The sequence below is a fragment of the Neofelis nebulosa genome, chromosome 9, assembly GCF_028018385.1.
Source record: "Neofelis nebulosa isolate mNeoNeb1 chromosome 9, mNeoNeb1.pri, whole genome shotgun sequence".
Classification (NCBI taxonomy): Eukaryota; Metazoa; Chordata; class Mammalia; order Carnivora; family Felidae; genus Neofelis; species Neofelis nebulosa.
In genome coordinates, this window is record NC_080790.1 from 51,024,434 (window position 1) to 51,043,310 (window position 18,877).

Here is an 18,877-nt window from a genome sequence, read left to right on the forward strand (position 1 = left end):
TGAGATGCAAACTCAGAAGACAGGGTCTAACTTACCTGAGGTCAGACTTACTGGGGCAATCAAGTGAAAGTTCTGGAGGACCCCTTCCCCCCATAACTCCCAAATCCTACACACACCACTCCATTTCTCAACATATTTGTTTTTAAGGAGATTTTTCTCTAAGAGGGAGGGGCTATGTCACCCCCCCCAGGACTCCCCCCCACACACGCCAATGGCAGTATCAAGGTACCAACAGCATGCCTATGAGGAGGGACATGGGCACCCACTTCTTCAGACCCATAAAGACAATAACAGCTCATGCTGTTAGGGGTCAGTGGAGCACAGGGATAGAAAATGTGGATTTGGGGGGGCACCTGGGGGGCTCAGTTGGTTGGGCATCTGACTCTTGATTTTGGCTCAGGTCATGATCTCATGGTCTGTAGGATCAAGTTCCACGTCGGGCTCTGTGCTGACAATGGAGCCTGCTTGGGATTTGGGGCTTCTTTCTCTCCTGCGTGTGCGCACTCTCTCTCTCTCTCTTAAATAGATAAACTTTAAAAAAAATGTGGATTTTGGAGTTGGATAAACCTATATTTACATCTCCATCATTTCTATTATTGGCATAGTGGAGACTGGTTTCTAGCAAATCTTTGTTTTGATCCATACTCTCAAGTCACCTCCTAAATTTCCTCACCTGGGAGACTAGAGTGATGATTTAGGGCAGTGCTTCTCATGCATCAGGATCACCTCCAACATTCATAACACAGATTACTGGGCACCATCCTGAGAGTTTCTGATTCAGTAACATAGGTGCTGCTTAAAAATATTAATTTTAAACAGTTTCTTAGGTGATGCTGATGCTGTTGATCTCGGAACTGTACATTGAGGACCAATGACCAAGGTGATGGTATTTATGAAGTCTTATCTTGGTATCTTTGGTAGCTGGCATAGTGACTGAAAAATAATAAGTGAAAAATTGTATTTTTTTTAAATATTAAAAAAATCTATCTAATGTTCAGTAAATCTTAGCTTTTCTCTAGGTCTAGATTACAATTATAAATTCCATTCTTCATCCTAATTAAAAATTTACTGTTGTCTACATCCCCTGATTGTGTATATACTAAAAAATAATGTAACATTAATTTTTTAAAAATCTGTCATTTCTGTGACTTTGGATAAGTGGATTATTCACTCCAAGCCTCTAATTTCTTGTAAAATGGGAATGATTTATTAAGTGAGAAAATAATACTCACCTGATGGGATTGGTACACGAATTAAATGAGATGATGTTTTTAGTTAAATGGTAACTATTATGGGGAGGAGAGAGGCTATTTACATTGGTAGATGTGTTGGGCTAAACTTCTTAAAAGTGTTCAGTGAGAGATAGGATGAGGACAGATTTATAGGGCCAAGGGTCTGGTTTGTGTCACTTTATGCACTGAGACTCTCAATGGGCTAATCTGCGGCAGCAGGCATCCTGGAATTAGGGGGAGTTGACAAAGAACAAGAAAAAACTTGTTGGAAAAAGATGGAAGGCTTAAGAACATTTTAAGTCTATTTGTGCTGATTTTTTGGTAAAGAATGTACTCACTGTGTCTCTAGCTCTGGAGTTAGTACACAATTCACTGTTCAGTACATAGTTATGTTTTCTGTTATTTCACTTAGGCTATAAATTCCTCTAAGGACAGGTATTGATATTCTCAATTTAAATATTAGTAAAAAGAGCAAGAGAGGTTAACAGACTGTCTACATTTAAATCTCTTAGCTATGTGTCATTTAGCAAAATGTGGTTTTAATTTGCAATTATTTCCCTGAAGATGTTTATGTTCAGCATCTTTTCATAAGTTTATCAACCACTTGGATATCCTTTTTTGTGTGAAGTGCCTGTTAAGTGCTTTGCTTATTTTTACATTGGGTTACTATCTTTTCTTTATTAATTTGTAAGGTGGTTTACATATAGATAGATATTTTGGGATCAAGTTCTTTGTTGCACTGTAAAGAGAAGAAAATATCTTCTCCCATTCTGGGGTCTGCCTTTTCATTCTTTTATTGTTGGTCTTTTTATGAACAAAAATTACCAATTTTAATAAAGTTTAATTATCTGCTTTTGTGTCCTTTAAAAGAAACCTTTCCCTGCCCCTAGTCATGAAGATACTCTCCTGTTATTTTTTTTTTCCTTGTTCTTTTAGCTTTTACATTTAGGTCTGAATTTTTTTTTTAACGTTTTATTTATTTTTGAGACAGGGAGAGACAGAGCATGAACAGGGGAGGGTCAGAGAGAGGGAGGGAGACACAGAATCTGAAACAGGCTCCAGGCTCTGAGCTGTCAGCACAGAGCCCGACGCGGGGCTCGAACTCACGGACCGCGAGATCATGACCTGAGCCGAAGTCGGCCGCTTAACCGACTGAGCCACCCAGGCGCCCCAAGATTCACAAATTCCCTTTATATAATGGTCTATCAATGTTCTGTACTTCATGTATGAACATAAAAATATCAAAGGTGAACTTTGGAATTAATCTAGTTATGTCCTCCAGAGAGAACAGAAATAGGTTAAAGAGAGATAATTACATAGAAGTGGTTTAATAAACAGTTTAGTATCATACCTGATTCACTCTTACTCAGGTCACGGACGTGACTTTCTGAAGATGGGGCTGAATGAAATATGGCCAATCAATTTATTCACAAAGATCAGACCTTGACCTTGGTTTAGTTGAAGTCATATGCATATGTCCATCCATATTGTATACCAATGGAGTTGAATCTTAGTTTTAACATGACTTAAATGTAAGCCTTGAAACAGTGCAGCCTTGGAAAGGGCAGTACATCAACCAATAGTCAAGACACCTGGGTTCCAGTACCAGCTCTGCCAACAGGTTTTGTGACTTTGGGTAAGATCATAATAATTATTGAGCAGTTGTTAGGCTTTGAGAAACTGAACTAGGTATTTTATCATATTAAATCTTAATAGCCACTTTGTAAATCAAATAATACCTTTACTTTGTACAGGTGAGGAAATTAAAACTCTGAGAAGCTGATTAACAATAGCCAAGATCACTCAGCTGGTAAATGACAAAACTAGGGTTTGACACAAGCTTTTCTCTACACTAAAGTATTTCCATCATTTAATCTTTTGAGTCTTAGTTTCTTTCTTTGTAGATGTGAAGCTCTGTATCCTTTGTAAATTTGATGTTTTTTGATTTCAGTGTAAATATTTAAATGTAATATTCTGTTCTTTTTTTATTAGTAGTATCCATTTTATGACTGTTGGTAGATCTTTTTCTTAGTTTGTATTATCTCTATTGAAAATTTACTTCAGTCAGATTTATCAAATTATGAAATCCTTATTTGGGTTGGCTTAACATTCCGTAGCATCATGGTTTAATTTTACATTTGTTATATTTGTAAAAGAAAGTTAAATATTACAGAATTTGACTCCTGCAGTCAAAAACTACAAGTACCTTTTGCTGAAAGTAGAGATGAAAGCAACTTCTATCCCCTCCAGCAGGAGATACCTAGTTATGTCCTCCAGAGAGGATGTTCCTCAGAAGGATGTTCCTCATATTTGTTCGCCCAAAGGGTAGGGGAATAGAAGCACCTACAATCATTTGCCAAACTCCTCTTCACTTTCGCTATCACTTTGGTCTGGTGCCTAAAGATAAAATTGTTATTGTGTATATGGGGACAAAAAGGGCATATTTATAGATAGATAAAAACAAATGATCCAAATCTATTATATCAACACTATATCTCACTGGAGATCCAAATACACAAGGAAATTGAAAGTGGGACAATAGAATAAGATATTACATGCAAATAGTAACCAAAAAAGAGCAGGTGTGGATATACTAATATCAGGCAAAATAGATTATAAACCAAAAAAGGTTATAAGAGACAAATAAGGACATTATATATTACATAAAGTTCAAGATAGCAAGAAGTTTAATGCAAATAGTTACGTACTTTGTGACGGACCAAAATATATGAAGCAAAAACTGATAGAATTGAAGGGACAAATGCACAGTTTTACAGTAAAAGTTGGAGTCTTCTATAACCTACTCACAATAACGTATAGAACAACCAGACAGAAGATAAGTAGGGAAATAGAAGACTTAACACAATAAAACTATTAAATCTAACAGACATATATAGACCACTCTACCTAACAACAGAATTCACATTTTTTTTCTCAAGTGCACATGGAACATTTTCTAGGATAGACTATATATTAGGTCACAAATTAAGTCTCAATAGATTTTAAAATATAGATTTTAAAAGTGTCTCCTCCAACAGCAATGAGATGAAGTTAGAAGTGAATAAAAAAAGGAAAGCTGGAAAATTCACAAAAAAACTAAGCCACACACTTTTAAACAAACAATAAATAAAAACAAAAATCATGAGGGATATGAGAAAATCTTAGAGATGAACAAAAATGAAACATAACATACCAAAACTCATAGGATTCAATGAAAGTGCTACCAAGGGGGGAATTTATAATTATAAATGCTTACATTCAAAAGAGAGATCTCAGATCAACAACATAATTTTCAACTTAAGGAAATATAAAAAGAAGAATAAACTAAAACCAAAGATAACGGAAGGAAATAATAAAGATTAAAACAGAGATAAATGAAATAGAGGATAGAAAAGCAATAGAGAAGATTAATGAAACCAAAAGTTGGTTCTTCAAAAGATCAACAAAATTGCCAAACCTTTAGCTAGATGGACTAAGAAGAAAAGTCAAGACTCAAATTACTAAATGAGAAATGAAGATGGGACATTATTACCAATTTTATAGAAATAAAAGGATTATGAGACAATACTATGAACAATTGTATGCCAAAGTTGGATAACCTATATGAAATGGACAAGTTCCTAGAAACACACAACCTACTAAGACTAAATCACAAAGAAATAGAAAATTGGAATAGACCTATAACTAGTAAGAAGATTGAATCAGTATTCAGAGATCTTCAAACAAAGAAAACCTGTGGACCCGATGGCTTCACAGGGGAATTCTACCAAGAAGTACTAATACAATCCTTCTCAAACTTTTCTAAAAAACTGAAGAGGAGGGAACACTTCCTCATTTTTGTGATGTCAGCATTACCTGATACAGGATAGCCAAACAAAGACACTACAAGAAAACTACAGTCTAATATCCCTGATGAACATAGGTGCAAAAACCTCAACAAAATATTAGCAAACAGAATTCTGTAGCATATTAAAAGGTTATACACCATGACTAAGTGGGATTTATTACTGGAATGCAAGGATGGTTCAACATATGAAAATTGATGAATATAATTCACCACATCAACATGCAGGGGGTAAAACACATTATCATCTCAACTGATGCAGAAAAAGTATTTGATAAAATTTAGCACATTTCACACTTTCATGATAAACACTCAACAAACTAGGGATAGAAGGAAACTATCTCAACCTAGTAAGAATCATAGAATAAAAATGCATAGTAAACATTATATTCAATGATGAAAGACTTTTCCTCTAAAATCAGGATCAAGGCTTTCACCACTTGTATTCAGAACACGACTGGAAGGGGCGCCTGGGCGGCTCTGTCAGTTAAGTGTTGGACTTGGGCTTAGGTTATGATCTCACGGTATATGGGTTCGAGCCCTGTGTCCAGCTCTGTGCTGACAACATGGAGGCCGCTTGGGATTCTCTCTCTCTGCCGTTCCCCTATTCACACTGTCTCTTTCTCTCTCAAAATAAATAAATAAACTTAAAAAATTTAAAAACAAAAACAGAATACAAGTGTTGGGGCACCTGGCTGGTTCAGTTGGAAGAACATGTAGCTCTTGATCTCAGAGTCATAAGTTTGAGCCCCCATTGGTGTAGAGATTACTAAAAAATTTCCAACAAGAAATAAGGGGTGCCTGGGTGGCTCAGTTGGTTAAGCACCCAGCTGTTAGTTTTGGCTGGGGTTATGATCTCATGGTTCATGTGATCAAGCCCCACATCAGGCTGCTGCATGCTGACAGCACAGAACCTGCTTGGGATTCTCTCCCTCTCTCTTTGCCCTTCCCCTGCTTGTGTTATCTCTCTCTGTCAAAAATAAGTAAACTTAAAAAAAAAAGAAATAAAAGGCATCCAAAGTGAAAAAGAAGTAAAATATCTCTGTTTGCAGATAATATGACTTTATATGTAGAAAACTCTAAAGATTCCACACAAAAAAACCTGTTAGAATAAATCATGAATTCAACAAAGTAGCAGAATCAAAGTCAACACATGAAAATAATTTGCATTTCTATACACAATGAACAATGTGAAAACAAATTATAAAAACAATTCCATTTACAGTAGCATCAAAATGAATAAAATACTTAGGAATTAACTTAACCAAGGAGGTGAAAGACTTGTACAATGAAAACTAGAAAGCATTGCTGAAAGAATTGGAGAAGACACAAATGGAAATAGATTCTATGTTCATGGATTGGAAGGCAATATTGTTAAAATGTCAGTGCTACCCAAAGTGATCTGTAGATTCAATGCCTATTAAAATCCCAATGATGTTTTTCACAGAAATAGGAAAACCCATCTTAAAATTTGTATGGAATTTCAAGTGACCCTGTATAGCCAAATCGATACTGAAAAAGAAGAAAAACACTGGAGGACTTCTACTTCCTGATTTCGAAACTTAGTTCAAAGATACAGTAATAAAAACAGAGTGGTATTGGCATAAAGCAGACATATAGACCCATTGAATAGAATAGAGAGCCCAGAATTAAACCCTTATGTATATGGCCAAATGATTCTTGACAAGGACTCCAAGACCATTAAATGGGTAAAAAACAGTCTTTTCAACAAATGGTACTGGGAAAACGGTATATCCACATGCAAAATAATGAAGGTGGACCCTTACCCAACACCACATACAAAAATTAACTAAAAATTGCTCAAAGACCTAAATGTAAGACCTAAAACAATAAAACTCTTAGAAGAAAACATAAGACAAAAGCTTCACAACATTGTATTTGGCAATGATTTCCTGACTATAACATAAAAGGAAAAATAGACAAATTGGACTTCGTGAAAATTTTTAGTAATTTGTGCATCAAAAGACAACTATCAACATGCCCTTGTTGTGATGAGTACTGGGTGTTGGACGAAAGTGTTGAATCACTATACTGTACACCTGAAACTAATATTACACTGTATGTTAACTGGAATTTAAATAAAAACTTAAAAAAAAGACACTATCAACACAGTAAAAAGACAACCCACAGAATGGGAGAAAATATTGGTAAATCATATATCTGATAAGACAATTGTAGCTAAGATATATAAAGAACTATTACAATTCAATAATAAAAAAGCAACCCAATTAAAAAATAGGCAAAGGATCTGAGTAGATGTTTCACCAACGATGTGCAAATGGCCAATGACCATGTGAAAAGATGTTCAACATCGCTAAACGTTAGGGAAATGCAAATCAAAACTGCAGTGAGATACCACCTCATACCCAGTAGGATGGCCACTACCCAAAAGACGGGAAACAATAAGTGCTGGTGAGGATGTAGAGACATTGGAAACCTCGTGCGCTGTTGATGGGAACGTAAAAGGTAAAGCTGCCATGGAAAACAGTATGACAGTCCCTCAAAAAATTAAAAATAGAATTACCATATGGCCCAGCAATTCTACTTCTTGGTTTTTACCCAAAAGAAGTGAAAGCAGGGTCTGGAAGAGATATTTGTACACCCATGTTCACAGAAGCATTATTCACAATAGCTAAAACATGGAAGCAACCTGTGTTCATCAGTGGTTGAATGGATTAGCAAAATGTGGTATACACACACAATGGAATATTATTCAGCCTTAAAAAGGAAAGAAACTCTGCCATACACTATAACATGGATGAAACTTGAGGACAATATACTCAGTAAAGTAAGCACAGAATGACAAATACTATATGATTCCGTTTATATGAAGTACATGTTCAAAATCATAAAGACAATGTATAATGGTGGTTTCCAGGAGATGGTGAAGGGGAGTACAGGGAGTTACCATCTAATGGGTAAAGAGTTTCAGTTATACAAGATGAAGAGTCATGGGGATTGATATGATGGTTCTACAACCATGTGAATGAATTTAATACCTCTGGACTTCACACTTAAACTTAAAGATGGTAATACAACAACAGAAAAAAGTGGGAAAAAAGACAATGGAGACGTCTCTTCAATGTACTGAGAGAGATTATCCACCTAGAAGTTTATATCCTATAATTTGGATAACTATAATTATATATCATAATACTAAACATAAACATAAAGTGACAATTTTATGTCATTTAACATATTAAACTCTTATTCAAGAGAGAGGTAAAAATGAAGCATTTTCAGACATACAAAGACCAAAAGAGTTTGCTACCCAAAGACCCTTCTTTATAAGAGACATGTTAAAGAGTAGATTAGCAAGAAAAAACAAAACTCAAAAGGCACACACAAAAAAGCATAGAGGTTTTTTAATCTGTCAATAAATTTTCATGAACTATTATTAAGAATAATGTTTTTAAATTACAAAATTAAAATTTCAACAGCAATAATAAAATTGGGCATATTAAACAATGGGCCTGTTAAAAGGTTATTGTCATGATCAGGAGAAGAATTAAAAATATTGACTAATTTTATTTGTTAGTAGCAAAAATAATAGTTAAGATTGTATATTAAAAATTCATGGACAAAGACTAAAAGAACAGAAATACAATACATGCTTTGAAAACCAGCAAAGGGTTTATTTTATTTTTCAAAGACTAGAAATTGATTTTTATTTTTTTTAAAGTTCATTTATTTATTTTGAGAGAAAGAGAGAGAAGGGGAGGGACAGAGAGAGAGGAAGAGAGAATCCCAAGCACTGTCAGTGCAGAGCCCCAAGCAGGACTCGAACTCACAAACTGTGAGATCATGACCTGAGCGGAGATCAAGAGTCAGACGTTTAACTGACTGAGCCACCCAGGTGTCCCCAAAACAGCAAAGGGTCTTAAAAGGGGAGCAGTGTGGATATGGAAATTTTTATCATTTTTCTAGAAGGTCATAAAGGAGACAAATTTTTTTTAAAAAGAACCGTAAACAGAAAATACAAAGAAATTGGAGAAAAAAAGTCCAAATCAAATAGCATTCACACAACATGAAAGAGAACCTTACCCTATGTTTAACTGAGATGAGTGTTTCTAAACCAGAAAGAGATGGTTGGTCAAGATAGCTTTCCTAACTCATGGTTCTTGAATTTGCTCTTTAAGATGTTTTAGTGAAGAGCCATATATATATATATATATATATATATATATATATATATATATATATATATGAAAATACTATTCTCACGATCTCTGCCTGAAGAATCTACTGGAAAAAAAACTTCAGACAACCAAAAATGACAGGACAGAAAACAGCATAAAGGATAGTGGCAATGATCATCAGTGGTCCTTATTATCACAAACCTGAATCTGATCAAGTCTTTAGATCTAACTGCCAAGTCACAGGAAATACAGTGACCAGAGCAACATGTTTAAACACCACAGGGATGCAATCACAAAATCCAGAGTACAGAGAGAGAGAGGGAGAGGGAGGGGGCATAGAGAGAGGGAGAGAGAGAATCTCACACCTAACAGTGCAGAGCCTGACGTGTGGCTCAATCCCTCAAACCATGAGATCATGACCTGAGCTGACCCAAGAGTCAGATGCTTAACCAACTGAGCCACCTAGGCGCCCCACTATCTATCTTCATCAATAAATAAATCGTAAGAAAAAAAAAGATGAAGAGAGAACCTATAAGTTAACAGTCATAAGAGACATATTAACCAATTGCAATTATTAGACCTTATTAGGAGTCAAAGAAACTGTATAAATATTTATGAGGTAATTGAGGAAATTTGAATGCTGGAAATTGAATGACATGAAAGATTATTGTTTTATTTTTTTAGGGATTGTAATGGTATATTTAAAATTTTTTTTTAATGGTTATTTAAAGAGACAGAAAGAGACAAAGCATGAGCATGGGAGGGGCAGAGAGAGGGGGAGACACAGAATCTGAAGCAGCTCCAGGCTCTGAGCTGTCAGCACAGAGCTGGATGTGGGGCTGGAACTCATAAACCGCGAGATCATGACCGGAGCCAAAGTTGGACACTTAACCCACTGAGCCACCCAGGCGCCCCTGTAACGGTATATTTTTAAGGTATGTTAGTGATAATTCTTTAGGTTGTATATAATAAGTCCTTATGTTTTAGAAAAACCTGCTGCACTATTTACACATGAAAATATATGGCATCAGAATTTGCTTCAAAGCAATCTGGGATGGGTGATTGGCCAACACATGGTTGGCAATGAGTTGAAAATTGTTGAAACTGGCTGATGAGTGTATGGAGTTTCATTATAGTAGTTTTTCTGCTTTTGTTTATATTTTAAAATTTCTGTAACAAAAAGCTACAATAAAAATAAAGACTAGCAATAAATGAATTGTGTTCAGCATAAGTATGTAGGAAAAAACCAATAGGGGAAAAAGCTAAAGAAAATAGAGGGAAAATTCAGATAAGAACAAAAAGTAATGAAATAGAAAAAAAAAAGATACAGTTAATAGAAAAAGATGGTACAGTTGAGAAGATCAACAAAATCCAAAATGGTTCTTTGGAAGAGATAATAAAATAAACAAACCACTATGAAGATTTATCAAGAGTAAAAAGAGAAAAGGTATAATAAAAATTATTTGGAATGATGACAGAGTAGGCTGGAAATAAAATAGAGATTATTCCATTCAAGACAAAAATCATAAACCAATTATCCTATGATGCTAAAGTGCTAAGATGTTAAGTCAAATCTTAGCAATTTGAATTTGGTCATTTATATAAAAATAATCATAATCAAGTAGGGTTTGTCCTGAAAAGGTAAGGAATTTCAACATCATAAAATCTCTTAAGGAATATACCATATTAACAGGCTTTCGGGTCGCGCTGCCAGGTGTCCAAGAGGTTCTCTGAGTTCCCACTCAAGTACATCTGCAATTCAAAATGCCGCACCCATCCCCCCAAACTCAGCCCTCCAACCCTAGTAACTCCCAAGTCTTTTCTGAGGTGGATGTTGGAGGGGAACAAGTTGGTTGAATTGTCTTAGAATTGCTTGCAGATATTGTACCCAAAACTGCAGAAAAATTTTGTGCATGTGTACAGGAGACAAAGGTATTGGACCCACCACTGGGAAACCTCTCCATTTTGAAGGATGCCCTTTCCATCAGATTATTAAGAAATTTATGATTCAGGGTGGAGACTTCTCAAATCAAAATGTGACAGGTCGAGAAAGTATTTACGGTGAAAAATTTGAGGATGAAAATTTTTATTATAAGCATGATCAGGAAGATTTATCGAGCATGGCAAATGCAGGTTGCAAATACAAATGGTTCTCAGTTCTTTATCACAACAGTTTCCCTCTCCTTATTTGGATGGGAAACATGTGATATTTGGCCAAGTAATTAAAGGAATGGGTGTGGCAAGGATACTGGAAAATGTAGAAGTGAAAGGTGTAAAACCTGCCAAATTGTGTGTTATTGCAGAATGCAAAGAATTGAAGGAAGGGGATGATTGGAGCATATCTCCAAAAGATGGTTCTAATGACAGTCATCCAGGTTTCCCTGAGGATGCAGATATAGATTTAAAAGATGTAGATAAAATGTTACTAATAACAGAAGACTTAAAAATATTGGAAATACTTTTCTTCAAATTCCAGAACTGGGAGATGGCCATTAAAAAAATATATGAAAGTTTTAAGATATGTGGAAGGTTCAAAGACTTATTGAGAAAGCAGATAGATTGAAGCTGCACCGACAGCTTTAAGCTGCGAGCTGAATATTGGTGCTTGTAAACTGAAGATGTCAAGTTGGCAGGGAACAATTGGCAGTTGTTTGGAGGCTCTTGAAATAGACCCATCAAATACCAAATCATGGTACTATAGAGCTCACGGATGGCAAGGATTAAAAGAATAGATCAAGCATTGGCTGATCTTTTTGTTTTTGTTTTTAACATTTATTTATTTTTGAGAGAGGGAGAGAGACAGACCACGAGCAAGGTAGGGGCAGAGAGAGAGGGAGATACAGAACCCATCTGAAGCAGGCTCCAGGCTCTGAGCTATCAGCACAGTGCCTGATGTGGGGCTTGAACTCATGGACCATGAGATTTTACCTGAGCTGAAGTTGGATGCTTAATCCACTGAGCCACCCAGGTGCCCCAAGCATTGACTGATCTTAAGAAAGCTCAGGAGATAGCACTGGAAAATAAAACTATCCGGGCAGAACTGTTGAAAGCCAAAGAAAAGATAAAGGCACATAAAGATAGGGAGAAGGCAGCATATGCAAAAATGCCTAATAAGGAATTCAGCTTTACTTAAATATTATGCATTGATTGTATAAAGACAATAAGAAATTTTAAGATTTTTCTCTGTTACAGATGATCCTTGATGTGTTTCCTTTGATACTTCAGTTTCCCAATGTTTACAGCTTAGGAATACTGAAAAGGGTTCAATCTTATTAAAACAGAGTTTCACACACACATACACACAAAAGGAATACACCATATTAACAGATTAAAGAAAAATATATAACATTCTTAATAGATGCAGAAGGAGCATTTGATCAATTTTCTACAATCATTTAAAAATGTAAAGTTTTAGTAAACTTAAGGGTAAAAGGTTGTCATCAAAGTGGTATTGCATATAAACAGGTTGAAGAAAAAAACTATAATGATCTTATAGGTCTAGAAAAATTTTTTTATAAAATTCAACATAAATTCATTTAAAAATTATACCTTTTACCAAACTAAAGGGTAAAAACCTACTGCAAAGATCATATTTAGAAACGAGACTGCAGAAGCAGTGCCAATTAAAGTCAGGAATAAGACATATATATCCACTACCATAGAGTCTATTTATCATTGTACTGACAATCTTAGCCAATGCAATAAGACGCAAAAAGAAAGATATAAGAATTAGAAAGGGAGAGACCGAATTACTCTTATTTGTAGACAATATGATTGTCTACAGAGAAAGTTGATGCAAATCCACAGAGAAAGTTTTCTGGAGACATGATCAGTATATAAGAATTGGTAAAGGTAAATATTGTTAGCGAATGTAGTTGAAAATATATCTCACTTGGGGCGCCTGGGTGGCGCAGTCGGTTAAGCGTCCGACTTCAGCCAGGTCACGATCTCGCGGTCCGTGAGTTCGAGCCCCGCGTCAGGCTCTGGGCTGATGGCTCGGAGCCTGGAGCCTGTTTCCGATTCTGTGTCTCCCTCTCTCTCTGCCCCTCCCCCGTTCATGCTCTGTCTCTCTCTGTCCCAAAAATAAATAAAAAACGTTGAAAAAAAAATTTTTTTTAATAAAAAAAAAAAGAAAAGAAAATATATCTCACTTGTAACTGCCTCATAAACTATAAGATACATAGGAATAAACTTAAGAGATGTGCAAAATGTTTAAAGAGAAAGTTAGTATTGAAGGACATGAAATAAGACTTGAATATATGGATAGGAAGACTCAATGTCAAAAGATGACAATTCTTCTCCAAATTATCTTAAAATGAAATGAAATGAGAATTTTTAAAAGTTATGGAATGGTACAACTTGACAAATTGATTCAAAAAACAGTATAAGGAAGCACCAAGAATATCTAAGACAGTATGAATAAAATGAACAAGATGAAAGAACTCGCCTTACCCAATAGCAACACTTCTTACAAAGCTGGAGTGATAAACACGGTGTGATATTGGTATAGGGATAGATGAATGGGCCAGTGGGACAGAATGGAGAGCCCTGACCCTATAACAACCTTCCAAGTATAAACATGGCTGCTTCACTTCTACTTTTCACATCTCATGCAAATTTCTCCTATGGCCAACTCCAGCCCAGTACCCTACAGGAAAGGGAATTCTAGGAAGTAGGATTCCAACATAGCTAAGTTGGCACAGCACAAAGCCACCACAGCCCACCCTTTGTCAACTTGGCATCCATAAATACCCCTTTTCACTACACTTAACTTTGAAATGAAGTTTAAAAGCCAATGATAGCCAAACTGTGCCTCTACTTAACATGATGCATCTATCCCTTGCACAATGAAAGCCTATCAGATAATTGGTTAACCATATGGAGAAATAAAAAGTGCATTCTTAATGCTCCCTGCCAAAAGAGGATATAAAGTCTCTTTATTCATAGTTCAGTGTTGTTCATTTCTCTTATAGCTGAGTCACATTTCTCCTGTGATATCCTGTAAATTAATTACTGACAAATAATGTTAAAAACTTAGACAGTAGAGGAATGGGGAGGGGAAAGAAATTTTTTTATTAAAACGCAAAAATATTTACATTGAAATAAGAAGAAAAGTTTCATCCTCATTTCTGCAGCTGATTGTGTTGTTTTAGCTGGTATTTATAAATCCTCTTCCTCTTCCCATTTCATATTCTCTTCTCGGTGAGGTGACCTTTGTTTCTGGTCTGGACTATTAACACTTCTTCCTGTATTGGGTTGTAGCAGTTTTTCCATTGACATTCATCACAGGAAATGGGAATGCCAAGAGGCTCCCCATTCTCCCCTTTGGAAGTCAAGACTAGTCACCCCAGACAATACAATAAACTTCTTTTTTGCCTGTTGATTCACTGGCAAGAGAAGTTCAAAGTAGCCGGGGCCAGACTCAACATCCAGTTTGGTGCAACCACTGCTGTGTTCTCTGTGGGAATATTTCTCTTTTGGGAACTAATACTTTTATTTTTTTATTTTTTTATTTTTTTTAAATTTTTTTTTTAACGTTTATTTATTTTTGAGACAGAGAGAGACAGCATGAACAGGGGAGGGGCAGAGAGAGAGGGAGACACAGAATCTGAAACAGGCTCCAGGCTCTGAGCTGTCAGCACAGAGCCCGATGCGGGGCTCAAACTCACGGACCGCGAGATCGTGACCTGAGCCGAAGTCGGCCGCTTAACCGACTGAGCCACCCAGGCGCCCCTATTTTTTTTTTTTTAATTTTTTAATGTTTATTTTTGAGACAGAGAGAGACAGAGCATGAATGGGGGAGGGTCAGAGAGGGAGACACGGAATCTGAAGCAGGCTCCAGGCTCCGAGCTGTCAGCACAAAGCCCAACGCGGGGCTCGGACTCACAGACCGTGAGATCATGACCTGAGGCGGAGTCGGAAGCTCAACCGACTGAGCCACTCAGGGGCCCCGGGAACTAATACTTTTAGATCAGCAGAACTCAATGTTTCAGAGACAGAAAGCAACATTTTTGCTAGAGAAGCACTGTGTGTTTTATTGAGGGAAGCTGTTCTCATTTCTAACCTCTGCTTCTTGATCCACGAACCACTGCTTTGGGAGAAACAGCAGAATACATCAGTTGCTGATTTAGAGAACATCTTGCATCCTGAAGGACATTACCTAAGCCCTGCAAGGTGTTGCCACACAGGTAGTTCCGTAACTGAGTCTTGAAAAGGCCATTCTATTGTTCTATCAGGCCAGCTGCTTCAGGATACATGGTAAGACCAGTAGATTCCATAAGCCTGAGACTGTTGCCACTCTTCTTGAATGTAAAAGAAATTCTTCCGTCAGCCGTTGAAAATTTCAGGTCCCTTACATTGACCTTGAGATGGGAATTTAGAGCCCCAGCTCATCATATTCTTTCCCCAAGTTCTTCAGGGCATTTTAACAATCCACCAATCTTATTCTAATTATATTCAAGCAACTACTTGGTCAATCAAAGCACTGACTTCTGTAGGCACCAAATTACAATTGTCTACAGGTGATCATTTTTCTCCCATTCTGTGACATGGAGTACTAGTGATCCCTATACCCCTGGTAGCCCTTGGTAATCCTTGGCAAGGGTCATTTATGCCTTTAAATCTAATTCGATCACAGAATCAATGGATAATCTGGCAGGCAGTGGGGAAGAAAGGATGGATGTGAAATGGGGGAGCAAGGACAAATTGGAACCCAGGAAGAAGAGCAAGAATGAGCTAGAAACTGTTTCAGTCTCACACCGCCTCTAAGCCTCTAACTTTGTTAATTCAGGTGACCTGCAGAAGAATCTGGTCCTTTGTTTTAGAACTAACTCCACAACTAGCCCAGGAGTTGGGGGAAACTGTAGAGGCTCTGATGGGAAATAAAGGAGCTTTGGGCCCACCTGCTTTCTCCCATTTCCCCCACCAGCAAGGTGAGCCAGCAAATCTGTCATAATGCATGAGCCACCATAGGGCCTGCCTTCCACAGTGTAAACATGACAGCTGCTACTTCACTTCTGTTGCCAATCTGTAGCACGCAGATTTCTCCTGTGGCCAGCCCTAGCCCAGAACCATGCAGGGAAGGAAATTCTGGGAAACGTAGTCCTAGCTTAGCCAAGTTGACACAATATAAAGCCACTACACTATTTATAAAATGGTTTAAAACATGTATAACTTAAGCCATAAATATGTGGTATGAGTATAAAGACATTCTTGAGCATGAAAAATATAACTAAGGTGAGCTCTGGGGAGGAGGAAGGGAACAGGAGTAGGGAGGGCACACAGGCCATCAATTTTGTGTAATCTTTTATCTCTTAAAACGAAACAACTGTAGTAAAAATATTTGATACAGTACGTGGTGGTGGACATAATGATATTCTTTTTTTAAATCTATACTTGCCTATAGGTGTGAAATGTAGAGAGGAGGAAAAGGAGGGGGGGAAATGGTAATAATAATAATTGCTGATATTTACTGATCACTTAGGCTTTGCACTTGGGTTATGCCACTTAGGTAGAGAATGGGTTTCTTTCTCTGGATTGAGGGAAGAAGCACAGCTGTAGACACCAACATTTTGACCCCTTGTCAGGATCCCAGAGCTCCTGGGGATCTGGAAAGATGGAGATGTGTTATGGGGGAGCCCCTCTGCTGCCCTTACTCCCAACATCCTTGAGAATTCTTGTCCCTTTTCTCCTTTTGCCCTCTCTTGTGCAGGGTCTCTCCATCTCTCTTGCTCTCTCGACTTTCCAAAGTTTTTGCGTCCAGAAGAAAGGTGCTAAGTGGGGGCAAGTGCAGGTCTTGGGAGCTACAATGCAGGGCACACACACATCAGGCCTTAAGTCAAGCCCAGCCCACAGGATGAGAGGGCCCGAGGCTACTGTGGGGAAGCCACACACCTCCTCCCCCCTGCCCGGCTGTCTCAGCTCCAACCCACACCTGTTCCTCCCCTCATCTACTCCTCCCGCCTCCCCTTGCACCTGACAGGCCAAGAGCAAACAAGGTTGTTGTTTGTTCCTCTCTTCGTGCAATGCACAGCCACACAGGGAGGCACCATATATGCTGGCGACACACATTGCACTTTGCAGTTACCTACTGTTTCCTAACTTTTTTGTGTGTACGCTGCTTTTAAGACTTTCTCTGAAATCCTATGCTCTTCAATTAGACTGAAGTCAACAAACATCTGTTTGTTTGAAGCCTATTTTATGTGCGGGGTTAATGAGGGGTACAAAGGAATGAAGAACACAGTTTCTTCCCATTGGGAACTCACAATCTCATGACGGGGGAGATTCTGTGGGAGTATGAAGTGCAGAAAGTATAACTTCAGAGAATCAGGAAGGCTCCTTAGAGGAAGCTCTCCTCTGCAGACAACCTTCAAAGAGAGGAAAGCCTATGAAGGGAAGGAGTGGGTGAGATTAGGCAGAAAGAAAACGCTGTGAGAGAAGAGAGAGGGGCCAGTTAGTATGGGCCCCTTGGGGGACTGTCAGCTGTAAGGATGGGTAAGGACAGAGGGAAGAAGGGGGAATGATCAGAGAAGAACAACCCTCGTGCAATGACAGTAGTTTGTGTTCTACCCACTTGGAGTACTTTAGAGCTGATTGGGCCGTTGGCAAACTAGCCAAAGCCCTTTCTTGTACTAAAAAGGAAGGACATCGAGGCCCAACTAAATGGGGAGTGATTTGCACAAAAGGCAAAACTGGGTCCAGGATTCAGCTTCCAGATCACTCTATCAGCTTCCAGATAAAATCAGCACTTTGTCTTTTTATCCATCAGCCATGCCTGCCACAGTGCCTAGCACGTTGTAGGCACAAACCTATTTGCTGAAGTGAATTCTGTTTCTCTAGTTTCAGAATTCTGTTTCTCCAGAAACTTATTCCTCCAGTTTCTGAAGAAATGGACAAGAAAGAGGGATGGTCCTCTCCCCAACCCTGTTATAGCACAGGCACCGTGCAGGGTGCATATTGATGCTATCTTCTTGATCCCCACAGTCTTGCTGTTATTCCCACTTCACAGACAAGGAAACTGCATCTGGAGAGCTAGGTGGTTTGTTTACAGCTAGTGAAGTGTCTGAATTCAAATCCAGGTCCATCTGACTCTAAATTCCATGACGAGGGTGTCAGAGGAGATGCTTGGGATTGAGTTTCATTGAATTGATTTCTACTCCATGCCCACAGCTCTTGGGACAGGATTTTTTTTCCTTTGGGGTAAATGGGGGAATAGCATTGTAGTAGAAGAGTATGTGTGAGAGAGGGTGAATCCTTTTAGGGACTACCTTGCTTTAACTGCTCATAACTGACAACACCAAACAAAGGTGTTGGTTCTTTTTTTAAGGTCGCTGCCCTTCAGTCTTTAGTTCCTCTCTGCATCAGGGGCATTCAAACCCCATCTGAGGATCCAGAAACTCAGAGATATTGACAAAATGGAAAGACATAAAAAGAATTGGATTATGGCATATGTGACCTCTCCAAGTGTCTTATAATCAGATGGAGTTGGAGAGAGGAGAGGATGGGAGAACCATCTAGAAAGATGTTTCTGTGTTTAGAAGAAAGGAAAATAGAGATAGTGGTGGTGATGGTGTGTGTGTGTGTCTTGCAGGTAAGTGTTGGGTGGTGTTGGGCAGGGGGAGAACAGATCTGTCACAGGCTCT

General features: G+C 37.9%; 2 pseudogenes; one reads left to right on the forward strand and one right to left on the reverse strand.

Annotated features, from left to right (window-relative positions):
- LOC131484911 (single-stranded DNA-binding protein, mitochondrial-like) overlaps positions 1–18,877 on the reverse strand; it is a 236,788-nt pseudogene that overhangs the window by 176,989 nt on the left and 40,922 nt on the right.
- Positions 11,001–12,369, forward strand: LOC131486312 (peptidyl-prolyl cis-trans isomerase D-like; annotated as a pseudogene).